Here is a 12,735-nt window from a genome sequence, read left to right as displayed (position 1 = left end):
CATGGCTGAGTTGCACGTGCAGCTGCATTAGTGTTCACTGTTGCTGCTCATGGGGCCAGTGACTTCTGACTTGTATCGGAACCATGTTAGATCATGAGCTGCAGGTTTCTGTCTTCCAGTCTCGTCTGACCCAGCGAAGGGAACCTTGTAATCTTGATGACTACTTCTTAGAGACACACTAAGGCAAATGCCAATGGGGCAGGATACCTCTCCTTTTTCCTACCCCTGCTGCCAACCCCCTATTGCTTTGAGGGGTATTCTTCAACGAAGTACCCCTGGTCTTCCAGCCAGCACCCTAAGCAGCTCACCTGGAGAACACCCAGCCAGACCCTCCTGCCTCTCCTCATTCCACTCATTCAGATGCATCTTAGTTTACTCCAAGGCTTTTAGTGCCAGAGAAGCAGGGGTGGTCATTCTTGGGACACTTTGGTGTTCACTCCAGCTCTGCCACAGTCAGGAAAGCCTCTGCCCAGCAAAGGGTTCTTTGTGTCTGAATCAAGACCTGATGTGGAGCTAGCTTACCTAGGGTAATGGGGCCCTGGCCATGCCCCATTGTCTTATCCTCCACAGGCTGCTGAGTTCGGGAGACTCCTGGGAGTGCATTACCCATTCCATGGGGGTGTGGTTTCAAGAACTACTTATGGATGCATTCAGGGTGGAGGTGAAGTCTCCATTCTGCCTGAGAGCAGAGGGGCCTTCCCCTCCACCTTCACTCCATAATTGGCCTTGAGCTACCAGGGGGCATCACCTAAACTCCAGACCCTGCCTAAAAGTTAAAACTCTGGATTCTGCTGCTTTAGCCCAGCTTCCATGGCTGTTTTCCCTGGGTGCAGGGGAGGGTCTGGGAAAGGGCTCCCATGGGGAAGATCACTAGTGCAGTGCTTCCACTCAACCCCGTGCTTCAGCAGCTGGAGCTGAGATCTTTTGGAATCCTGGTGGGATCTTTGTACCTGCCCTGTGTACAGCGTGGTAAGGTAGGGAAGCAACCTCCTTGCCTCATTGTGTATTGGTGTCTGGCCTAGTTGTGCCCTTGCTGCAAACTGGCCTCGGGCCCATGAATGCAGAAATCATGCAAAATCTCTGTTCCAAGCCTTGGTGGGGAAAGGGAGGAGGAAGGGCCTGATTCTGTAAGGTGCTAAGAGCCCTCACTTCCCACTGCAATCCTTGGGAGCTCAGGTTGCTCAGCACTCTATAGGATTGGATCCTAAGTACTTTCTTCAGCAAACAGCTGGTTGCTCCCAGTTAACGCTCTCTCTGATGATGCATGAGTGGCTTCCATGTTTGTATTTATGCAGCCACATGGCAGAGGCTACCTTGACAGCAGTTGACACACAAGTGGCTGGTTGTATTTTTCATCAGGCTTGTGAATAAACAGCAGACTTAAGTTTGCAAGCTTTGCCCTGTGTGTATATAGTTATTAAAATCTCTAAGGAATCCCTTCTTGCCAGATCACTGCTGATCTTCTCTTCTCTTCTGCTGTTTCCTCAGGCGGAGAGATCTGGTGGAAGGCAGATTCAGACACCAGTTCTAGCTCAAGCTGCTGTCAAGGGGGGTTTTCTGGTGCCCCTTACCCTGATAGAGAAGCTAATAGGCCATCTACAGCCAAGTCAGTCATGGTGCAGGAGAGATGACAGTAGCCACGGGTCAAGAGACAACTCTCCATCTGCTCTTAGCTGCCAGGCAGAACAGGCAGCTGGATGGATTGTATGCAGGGCAGTAAGAGCTGGGCTGGCCCAGCACTTGGATCCAGGTCATTTAATTGCAGTCTAGGACAACTCTGCAAATGAAAGATCTGTGTCTCAGATACCAGTCCAAATGGACAATGGAGGAATGCTGTGCTGAGATCTGCAGCGGGGAGTGTTAAAATGGAGAGTGAGCCTGGCCTTTCAGTGACAGTGCTAAGCAAAAGGCCCACTCTCTTCAGTGGGGGAGGGAGGGAACCCCAACTCTCGTTAACTCCAGAATGCCATGGGGCTCCATCTCTATCAAGATGGTGCCCTAATGCAGTTGTGTGCTGGCAGCGCGCACCCCCGTTTTGGAGGTGAGGCCTAAGCACTGCCGAAGGAACAGCAGTCCCGTTTCTTTTTGCTGCAGAAGAATGGCTCCTTGCTGCTCAGCAGCACTTTTCCCCCCTTTGGAATGTCAGAATGAGAGAGGCAGGGAGGCGGAATAGCAAAGGGTGCCCATGTGGGCAAAGTGTCATTAATGGGCAGGTGCTGTGCCAAAGACAGGAGAGAACACAAAAGACACCGCCCTATCCTTGGCCAAGACAGCTGGCTGGTCTTCGGCCCAGATCTCCAGATGCGCCAGGCGAGGTCCCACCTGCTCAGTCCTTAAGGATTTCTTCATTCTAAATGAGTTCCAGTCATAAAGCCCCATGTGGTGTAGGCCTGTCCTTGGAGCAGGACTGAGATCTGCTTGGCTAGCCTCTAGAAGGGAGGGTGCTCGGAGGGGTGGGGAGGTAGAAAGGGGCTGCAGGACTGCCCTTTCCTACGTCACATCCAGGGGCTGGAGATGCTTCTGAGTTTGACTGTTTTCAATGACCGATCTTGCTCCTGCCTCCACCTCATGATGGATGATTCTTTAAACAAACTATAAAACCCAAGCAGCCACCGAAGCCCTATTTAAATCACTTCTTTCTAGCAAAGTTACGCTGTTCAACTGGAGCAGCCCAGCAGCTTTCTGTGGGAGTAATGGCTTCTTAAAAGGGAGAACTTCTAATGAGCTGTAAAATAGCCTGGTTTTGTACATAGCCCTCGAGTCGCCTGGGTGCTCACCCAGAGCCCCCTGTTGAATTAGTTGCATGTGTTTTTTCGAAGGTAACGCTCGTGTCTGCAATTGGACGTAACTGGAATTCTTTGCCATTTGCCCGCAAGGCTTTGGTTATTGTCATTACTCGCTCGTGTTTGTCTGTGTTTTTGGATGCTCTTCAGTGTGCCAATAATCCCCCCGGACCGAACCCCTTTGACAACTGAGGGACTGTGCTCCAAGCCCAACCTGTGGCCCACTTAGTCCATGCATTATTCAAAGAGTTTAGCTGTCCCAAACAAGGGCTGTCCTAACTGCTTCCTTTAGGTGGCATCTGTCCTGTGGGTGCTTTGGCACACTGGCCGAGAGTGACTCCTGACCCTCTGTTCTCCAGAATTGTAGGTTCAAAATGATCCATTCTGCCCAAGGCTGGGTTTGGTCTGGTTCAGCTGCCCGTTCTTGATGCAGAGGAGAACTTCTTTTCTGGGGAGTGTTAAGGAGTGCTGGGCAGGCACAAATCCTTCCCCTGGAGAAATGCCAGCTGGGGTGAGTGAAATCTCAGAAGCACATGGGATTAAAAAATAAAAAAACCCTAGAAAAGCATGAGGCGCAGCCACGCATGACCTTGAAAGTGGACTCAAGTGATTGATTCTGATGTGCTTCCCCCAGTCCCTGACCACCCCAGCCTGTGGAGCAAAGTGGGTTTTGGTATTTTCCATACATTTTCTTCCTTCATGGCCCTAACGCTTTTTCCATGTTGGGATCGATCCTCATCTTTAGGGCAATTGAGCCAAACCTCCACCATGTGCCAGGCCCATTTGTATCACAACTGCAAGTTGCAGAAATGTCTTGGCAGCTGTGGTGAATCCCCCAGGTGGAGCTAGTGGGGTGAGAGAAGTGTCCAGGGGCATTCATGGAGCTGACTGGCTGCATGTGGGCTAAATCCTCCTTCCACTGCCATCTGTGCCAAAACGCCAGTTGGTTTCAATGGGATCTGTCCTTCAGTCCCCTCTTCCCCGGCCTGGTCATAGTACAATGCAAGCAACCTTGGGAGATATTCTAACAGTGCTGCTGTTTATAGGTCAGCTTTAACTCACGTATCTTGTCTGTATTGCTGATATGCCTTTGTGATTAAACATCATTAGGGTCAGAAAATTAGGTGGAGTGTGACTCCATCCTGGCTTTCTAGACTCTTTTTAAAGCCGCCTTCTCCTGAGCTCTTGCAGCCAAGTACAGGCCCCACTGAAATCCAGGACACAACTCCCATTAACTGACGTGGCACCAGCCTTGGCCTCTCAGAATAAAACCCTCCCCGTCCAGCAGGGGAGAAGCAGGTGCAGAGGGATGAGGTAATTGTGTCTTCCCAACCTATCCCCTCAAATGTGGCTAGAAATCTAGCTTCACTGGCATTCTCTTCCAAACCTGGACATGGTGGGAGGGGTAGTTCATTTTCTCCCAGAGATGCTGGGACCCAAATGAGAATCTTCCTTTTAGGCTTTTGTTTTGTTTTGTTTTGTTTCTCTCCCCCCCCCCCCCCTTCCTCCCAGGAGCTCAGGGAAAATGGGACTGATGAAAACACATACCCAGCCCTGCATCTCACTCTTATTTATTAAAACTGGTTCGTTCTCTCTCTTGAAAAGGCTGAGTTTCCACTCATCTCCAAGAAAAGTTCCTACCTTTCTTGGTTAGAATGTTAATTTTCTGTATTCTTTTAAATGAATTTTGGACTTAAACTAAAAGGTCCCTCTGCACAGCATAAAAGTTGCTGTGTCTAGATTTCTGCATTCATGAGCAGGGACTCTGGGTCCCTTTTTCATGTTCTGTGTCTTTTTGCATATGTTGAGCAGTTGTGGAGAAATCCTAATTCCTAGCGAGATCAGATTCCCGCCCCCTTTTTTTGTAAGGTTTCTAACATGCAGAGAAAGTGTGTGTGTGGGGGGGGGGGCATTAAGTGTGTATTGTGCCAATGATGCTTGTATAATTTATATAATATATCTTTAAACACCTACCACCAAGGAGAAATTGTTGCTTCAGAAACAAAAATTGGAATATGCTGAAGAACAGCAGGCTGTCGGGAGCTGGGGGGGAGGAGGTAACGGCAGATGTACATACTGAAAAGACTTTTTTTCTTTTTTTAATATGTACGTTTTTCAAAGAAAGATGGGGGAATAGAATGACTTAAACACGGATTGTTTCCAGCTCTGTCTGATTTTACTACAGCTGGTGTAGCAATAATGACTATTAGTAATTTAAGTGAATACGGGATGCTCTTGTTCCCTGTCTTTGGCAAGCTTTGAAGAAGAATAGAGCAGGATTCTTTGAATTCTTTTTTGTCCCAGGTTCAGAGTAAACCCCTCTCCATTGTGAATGATCTAGAGTGTGGTAGAGCAGGGTGACCCTCCTGTGTGTGGACACGAGAGGACCTAGGGTCTGTTATGTCTTAGGGCTGGATGCTGGCATTGGAACTGACTAATACCCTGCAGGCAGCAGGATGGAGAGACTGTGTTTTTGCCAATTTTATTTTTTAAGCCAATAAACTAAAGAAGAATCTCTTTACCTAGTGAGTCTGATGCTCTTTGGCATTGATTCAGGGAAATAAATAACACCGTACAAGGTATTCTTCTGCTATTGTAACTTGTTAAGTGTTTTGTAAAATCTCCAGCTGCGGACTATGCAGAGAACATGGTGATCTGTCTCTCTTCCCTGCTCCCCACCCCACTGCCCTTTGAGTGTCTAACTATCTAGTCCACCCCCCTCCCTCCTTTTTTTTTTTTTTTTTTTTTTTTTTTAATAATAAAACTTTTTGGAAAAACCTAAAGTCCCCAGATTTGTGGAGTGGGAGACGGGGGTTCTTTGAAACTCTGATATTGGTGTAAATATTTTGCAGTTTGTCTGATTAAACACACAGACCTCACCAAAAAACTGTTGTATCGTGTGTATGAATGAAAAGATCGGCTTCTTGTGTGTGCAGTAGTGTGTCGCTTTCTGTGCCAGTGCACGTCCTGAAACCAGCATGAGCTCCAACCTGTAATATCTGAGCACCTCTTACAGAGCTAGGGCCAGACTTCAGCTAGCACTCATTGGCATACCTATTATTGACTTCAGTGGAGCTAGGATGCTTTACATATTGGGGTCCAGGAAGTGGGTGGGCATAAGCCTGCCCACTGCTAAAGGATCCCCCCCCAGCCTAAGGGGAGGATCTACAGGGCCTGAAACCCAAATGATTACGGGGGACAACTAATGTAATAACAGGGACAGGAGTGTGGTCAAAGGGTCAAAAGAAGGAAGCCTGACGGGGACACCGAGCTAGGATGCTTTACGCTACTTGAGTACCTGGCCTCTGGCCATGATAACTCTCTCTTTAGGTAACCTCATTTTTCCTCCCCAATCCATCAGCTTAAATTTTCAAATGTTATCAAGGCAGCGAGTTCTACCAGGCATTGTACTACCAAGGCCCATCAGACTATTAGCTCGAGCTGGTGCCCTTCTCAACAGCATGTCTCCAGCCAGCGACATTCAGCCGTATTGAATCCCTCACAGCCTGCGAGCCAAGAGCTCCTTCCTTGCCAATGAACATCTCGAGGACTGCAAAGCCTTAGTGAATCCCTCTGCCCTGCTGGGAATGGGCTTCCAGAAGGCATGCAAAAATTAAACTCTGCTCTATCATATAATAGACAAGCTCCTTGGGTAGGGTAATGGGAAGTCCCTGGAGTCTACTAGCGGCAGAGCTGGGTTATTGTGTACAAAGCAGCTGGAACTACCGGCAAACTGAATCTCAATTCCTTTTGCTGCTCCACAGGAAAAAGGAGAGGGGCTGACTAGCGCTGCTCCTACAAAATTTGGTTTCTTTATGTCCTCTAAATGTTAATTAATGCAGGTTGGAGCTGGGCCTTAACACTAGGAGCTGCTTCGTCCTGGATGCACAGCCTGCAGCTAATCACATCCCTCACTGATTTATAGCTCTCCCAGCTGGTAATGGGACATGGGTGTGTACTGAAGCTTTGGGAAGAAGCTGGAGCTTCATTGGGGAATCTTCCCTCCCCCGACACATTTGGATGGAGCTGGTTTTCCTTTAAAATAAACACAACATGCTTGATGTGCTCCGTGCCAGAGGCTCTTGCTGCTTATTCTAGCATCTCCTCCCATCTGCATTATTGCTTCAGTGGGAGAGTGCAGGCCATCCTGCTGGCTGTGTCACAATAGAATGCAGGTGAAGGCATGATTGGTTTGCAGCTCACCTCCAGCTGCTGCTCCCTGTAGGACCCCAACAAGACTGCTGAATGAAGACAGCAAGTCACATGTATGTTAAAGTAATGTACGCAAGGTGTAGGCTGTGCTGGGAGCAGATCTGTGCTACTTATCTTGCTACATTAACTCATGCATCTCGTGGGTTTGTCCTGCCAGATAACAAGATTCACACTAGCCTGATCACAGCTGCATGTGAATTTTCCCGAGGTAGACTTTAGAAATAGGGGTCAACTGCAAAGTTGATCTGTTTGCAGCAGTTGGGATCAGGTGCTGCTCTGAACATATGAACCTTGTAGTTAACCCCCGTTTGGATGATCCTTACGGTCCCCATGCAACTGCTTCATCAGCCCAGTGCAACTTAGTCATGCCAGGGAAGGCAGAGGCTGGATGAGTCCTGATGCCATTTACATTTTTAGCGATTCTAGGTATTTCAGCTCTGATCTTTATACCCTGAGCCATCCCCTGGATTTGTACTGTAGCAAAGGGTTGGTGCCTGTGCCTCTTGCATGCACCTGAAGGGGTGACCTAAGGCCTACAAATTTAGGGTTGCCAACCCTCCAGGGTTGGCCTGGAGTGTCCAGGAATTAAAGGTTAATATTTAATTTAAAAATTGTCATGTGATGAAACCTCCAGGAATATGTCCAACCAGAATTGGCAACCCTACCTACGATGGAAGGCGTGTCCTGGGCTCTGCTTTGTAGTGAAAATCCCCTTATAGTAATGGGCCAAGGTGTCATGGATACCGTGCTCCCTGTTTGCTCCCCTACTGCCCCCTGGTGGCCAGGGAGTGATCATCACGAAGGCTAAGATTTTGTGAGGGGTATTTTTAGTAGAAGTCAGGGACAGGATGCGGGTAATAAACAATAAATCACAGCAGGCCAAGCCCGGCCACCTGGAGCTGAAGTTGCGGAGGTCACGTAAAATCATGGAAGCCGTGACTGACTCGTGGTCCGTGCAGGGCAGAAAAGGCAGAGCAGTCCATTGGCAGCAGCGTGCTCTATGCCTGAGACCCTGGACGCTCCTGATGCATCAGACTGTTGTGAAAACTGCAGGTCTGCCAAGATGTGGCAGAGAAAGCTCCCCTCTGCCATTTCCCCCCTCTAGACTCGCTCCTCGTGTATCCATCAGCCAATGGTGCTCATGATGCGGGACTCGCACATGGCTGTGTAATCCTGTAACAAGATTACCCTGGGGCAGGATGGCTGTGAGCTAATCTACGATACTGTACAATAAACCCTAGGATCCAATTACCTTCTGACAAGATAATGAAAGCAGCAAGCCCAGAGAGGGTTGCTCCCGGAGGTGTCTCCTACTCATCCTTCTGCCTGGACTTCCCTTCTGTCCTCGTGTCCTTTAAGATTAGATGTTTGTGTTACCCACCACCAGGCTCCATTGTCTTGCCTCGCTGGGCAGTCCAGGTTGATTCACTGTTTAGGTTTCACTCACACCAGCTTGCACAACGTTTTACCTCCCGTTCACCCTGTGATGCTTTAGCCGGCCAGCTCTGCTGCCTCTGGATTTACTCTGTGACAAGGATCGTGTTTCCCACGGGAGGACTTGTACAGACCTTTCCTGATGCCTGCTGGGTGCTTAGCTGGTGCACTGTGCTCTGCAATCCCTTCTCAGCCACACCAATACATCTAGCAGGGGAAGTAGAACCACCCGGCGGGGAAACTCCACTGACGCGTTGAGGCAGTCCAGTAGCATTGTAATTAAATCAAACACATCTACACCGATGGCTGGGATCGGGACCAACCCCCATGCCAGAACAGGGCCTTTCATTCTGATTTCCTTAGCACCGTGCAGGCGCCTTCCAGTCAATGCAGTCTTTTTTGTGAGAATAAAACCAAGATCCTGCCTCGTCGCCCTGATCCCCCTTCCCTGCCGCTCCAACTTTGTGTTTGCAGCACGCAGCCTAAGCTGCGCTATGGACACCAGCATGTGCAGTCACTGAGCTACCCGCACTTGTGCTAGGGCCGGCTGCAGGCTCCTGCCTTCATTTTTGGAGCCCTGCACTCACTGAATGGCTGCCAGTTTGGTTAGTTGTTGCTTTTTCTTTAACAGTTTTGAGATTTGATTCCCCCACGTGAATTTCAGGCTAGTGCGAGGAGCCGGGTGGCAGTCTGGGGACCTGCTTCTGAGCCCCATCTACAGAGCTGAGGGGCGCCTGGGCAGTGGCACCCCAAGCTGACACACGCTCTGCCCACCAGCCTACCTGGAGGGGCAGCTTCTAGGGCTAAGCTGGAAGTCCAGGCTCTGTGGCCTCTCCAGGCCTCAGCCCCTCCTCCCAGTGGGGAAGGTGCTTACTGCGATGCAGCTTTGGACTCGGCCCACTGCCCAGGTATGAGATGGAGCTGAATTTAAAAGGCTCCATGTCTCAGTAGCTCATCCCCACTTCCCCAGGGTGCCAGTCTGAGCCTGGTCTGCTCCAGTCACAGCCATCACTGCAACTGCACCAGTGTGAAGCCCTAGTGCCAAGGGGCCAAGCTGCTCTTTGCACTGGTGCAGTTCTCCGCTGCTTAAAACTGGGGTACCCCTCATGAGAGCCGCTAGCTGTACTGAGCCTGCTTTGGCCACAGTGCGGAAGGGCTGGGATCTTATCGCCACACCACGATGTCAAGAAATCCCCAGTGCAGGCCTGGCCTCTTCCGGAAACGTGGCAGAGCTTTCGCTCCCCTGAGCTAGAGACCTCGGGGCTGAGGCACTGTGTGAAGCAACCACCACATTTTTGTACAAAGAATTCTGGCTTCCCCTTTTCTCCTTATGCGGCGTCCCTGCTGCTCGGTGGCACCCATAATGCAGTCAAGGCTCTGGCTCATGCTGCTCTCGCCAGCAGCCACGGGGCGCTCGCCCTCTCTTTAGTTGTTTCAGGGGCAGGGTTCTGTTCAGCCCAATGTGGGAGACGGCTGAGAGAGGAAGCAGCATTTATGGGACTGGTTAAAGCCTCCGGCTGCCTCCCTGGCTTCCTTGCGGGTGGGGGGGGGGGGGGGAATAGGGACAGAGAGGGGTTCTTTTACTTAGTTGGTGGGGTTATTCTTGCTGGCCCCAGGCACTGTGATTCTGTCCCTAGCAAAATTCTCACCCTGGAAAGGCAGTCAGGGATTCCCGGAAGCTTCCACTGTAACATTTTAGTGGCTCACGGAAATATAATATGCAACGATTGTAGCGGAAATAACAGCTAGCACTGGGGTCTGCTTGTTTATAAGCCTCTCCTCCCTGGGTAGTTCACGGACACTAGCTGCCATTCCCTTCAGCCTAGGCCCTGCCTCCTCCTTGGTTAGAGGTGGGAGATGGGCGGGGACCCTGGCTCAGTTCCCCCTGTGCTTGGTGAGAAGGGCTGTGAATAGGGGGTCTGCACACTTTCATGTGAGTACCCAAATCACTGACAGCAGGGGTATGCTGATATGGGGTGTTCTTCATGGCTTATGGCAGCTGTTTCACTTTAATAAATAATTACATATTAATTGGACCCCAGAATGTGTAAGAAGCCCTCTAGAGGCCAGCGTTTTGGGTACTCATCTAGCCTATGGGAGCATTTGGGTCAAGCCTCCTGTTCTTTGTGGAGATGGGCTTTAAGCAGTGTTCTCTTACCTCTCACGGGACTGCCCTGACTGCTGGACTTTGAGGTTTTCTGAGGTGTGGTGGGACGAGAGGGGGGGGCTGCCTCAGGCTTTCCTGTTGAAGCTGCTCCACTTTAATTAACTCGCCAAAGTGAGACTTAAATGTAGGAAGCACTCTGTCACCCAGGCCCGGCGCTTCCACTAGGCGACCCTAGGAGGTCGCCTAGGGTGGCAGGATTTGGGGGGGGGGGTGGCATTTTGCCGCCCTGGGTGGAAATTCGGCGGCGGGGGGTCCTTCCGCTCCAGGTCTTCGGCGGAAATTCGGTGGCGGGTCTTTCACGCGCTCCGAGACCTGCCGCCGAAGTGCCCCGAAGACGCGGAGTGGAAGGACCCCGGCTGCTGAATGCTCAGAGGAGGAGCGCTGCCGCCTAGGGCAGCAAAAACCCTGGCGCCGCTCCTGCTGTCACCCAGTGGTTAGGACCCTCCCCTGGGCTGTTAGTGACCCTGGTTCAAGTCTTCCTTGTACCTGATGAGAAGGGCTGGGCAGAGTGGTTTCCTTCTGTCTGCCCTGTTGATGCTGGTCTACTTTAATTAACTGTGTGCGTGGGCTGTTGGAGACAGTGGTTTGAGGCCTCCAGCTACCCGCTGAGGTGTAAAGATGTCACAAAGGAGCTGCCCTGTTGAAGCTGTTCCACTTTAATTAACTATTAATTGGGCCAAAGCAAGTTTTGAGTGTGAGAACCCCTGTGTAGCATAGTGGTTAGGTGCCTCAGCTGGGCTGTTGGATATCCTGGTTTTATCCCCCCAGGGAGGGGAAGGGTTTGAACAGGGCTCTGTCTTAAATGTGAATCACTCTTTTGTCCCCTATGGTTCGACTGCTCACCCAGGCTGTGGGAGCCTCCAGTTCCAATCACAGGGATCTCCCACTGCCCAGAAACCCTGCCCTCTCCCCCCACCCTTCCCCCACACACCCCTGCCCCACTCCCTTCACACCCCATCTGCCTCGCACCCCACCCAGGGCCAACATTTCAACACAAAAAGGGAGGTGTGTGCTTCACTGACCCCCTGTCTGTCAAGCCCCTAGGACTGTGCTAGGACGCTACACATGTAGTGCTGCATTCAGACCACGGGGTTTGTTCCAGGGCTGCTGCACCAGAGAGCATCTGTGTCAACCAATGGGGCAGAGTTAGAAAGTGGCTAGTTAATTTTATCAGCACTAATAACACATGGAGCTATACATGTGAAGAGACGGGTACTCCAATGATTAGCGCAGGGGACTGGGCGGTAGGAGACCTGGCTCCGCCACTAATTCACTCTGTGACCCTGGGCAGGTTACTTAGCCCGTGACTCTGCATCACCAGTTATAACATGGCGATACTAATTCTGACCCAGGTTTGTAAGAATTTTGAGACTCCCCTCCCCCCCCAATAGAAGGGGCACACAGACTCATTTTGCCTCTGATGCACATTGCACACCTGGCCTAATGTACTATGGGTTTTGGGGCGGGTACTGTACTCAATGGCCCAGCATTCAATCTGTTCCAGCCACTCTTAGATTCCCCTGTTACTGACCAGCCGTTGCTCATTTCTGGGTTGGGGAAAAAAGTGTAATCAGAAACCAGCTTAGTCATAAAAATAGTAATCTTTTTAAAATGGTGTTCTGAGGAAGGCAGGTTGGTTTCTGGTTGGCAGCCGCACGGTCAGCTCTACCCTGGGTGGCCAGCCTGTCCTCTCCAAGTCAGTACAAATGCACCAGGAGCCTTTGATTTTTGAAAATAAATCAAAAAGTAGAAACTGGCACAACCCTTATTGCAAAAAGGCTCTAGTTCTTAGGGGGGGGGGGGGGGTAAGCGGGAAGGCATGTGATCATCTAGACAGCAGAATCCACTTGATCAACAATCTGATAAGTGGCAAGCCTGCTTAATTAGGGTAATTAAAAGGGAACTGAGTGGCATCAAACGGATTGGACAGTTGATACCAAGTACACCAGTAGGAAAAGTCCATTTAAGGGCAGACTGATGACAAGGCCCAGTGGTGAACTATGGAGGAATTGTATGTTTGCTAATATGCATTTTCTAAGCATTGGCTGCCTGTCTCCTGCTTCTCTGATCTGTTATGTTCGGTAAGTGAGACAGTCTTGTCTTTTTAAATGTTTAATGCTTTGTAGTATATTGCCTGTT

This window comes from Emys orbicularis, chromosome 12, assembly GCF_028017835.1.
Source record: "Emys orbicularis isolate rEmyOrb1 chromosome 12, rEmyOrb1.hap1, whole genome shotgun sequence".
In the NCBI taxonomy this organism is placed as follows: domain Eukaryota; kingdom Metazoa; phylum Chordata; order Testudines; family Emydidae; genus Emys; species Emys orbicularis.
Note: the sequence above shows the minus strand (reverse complement) of the source record.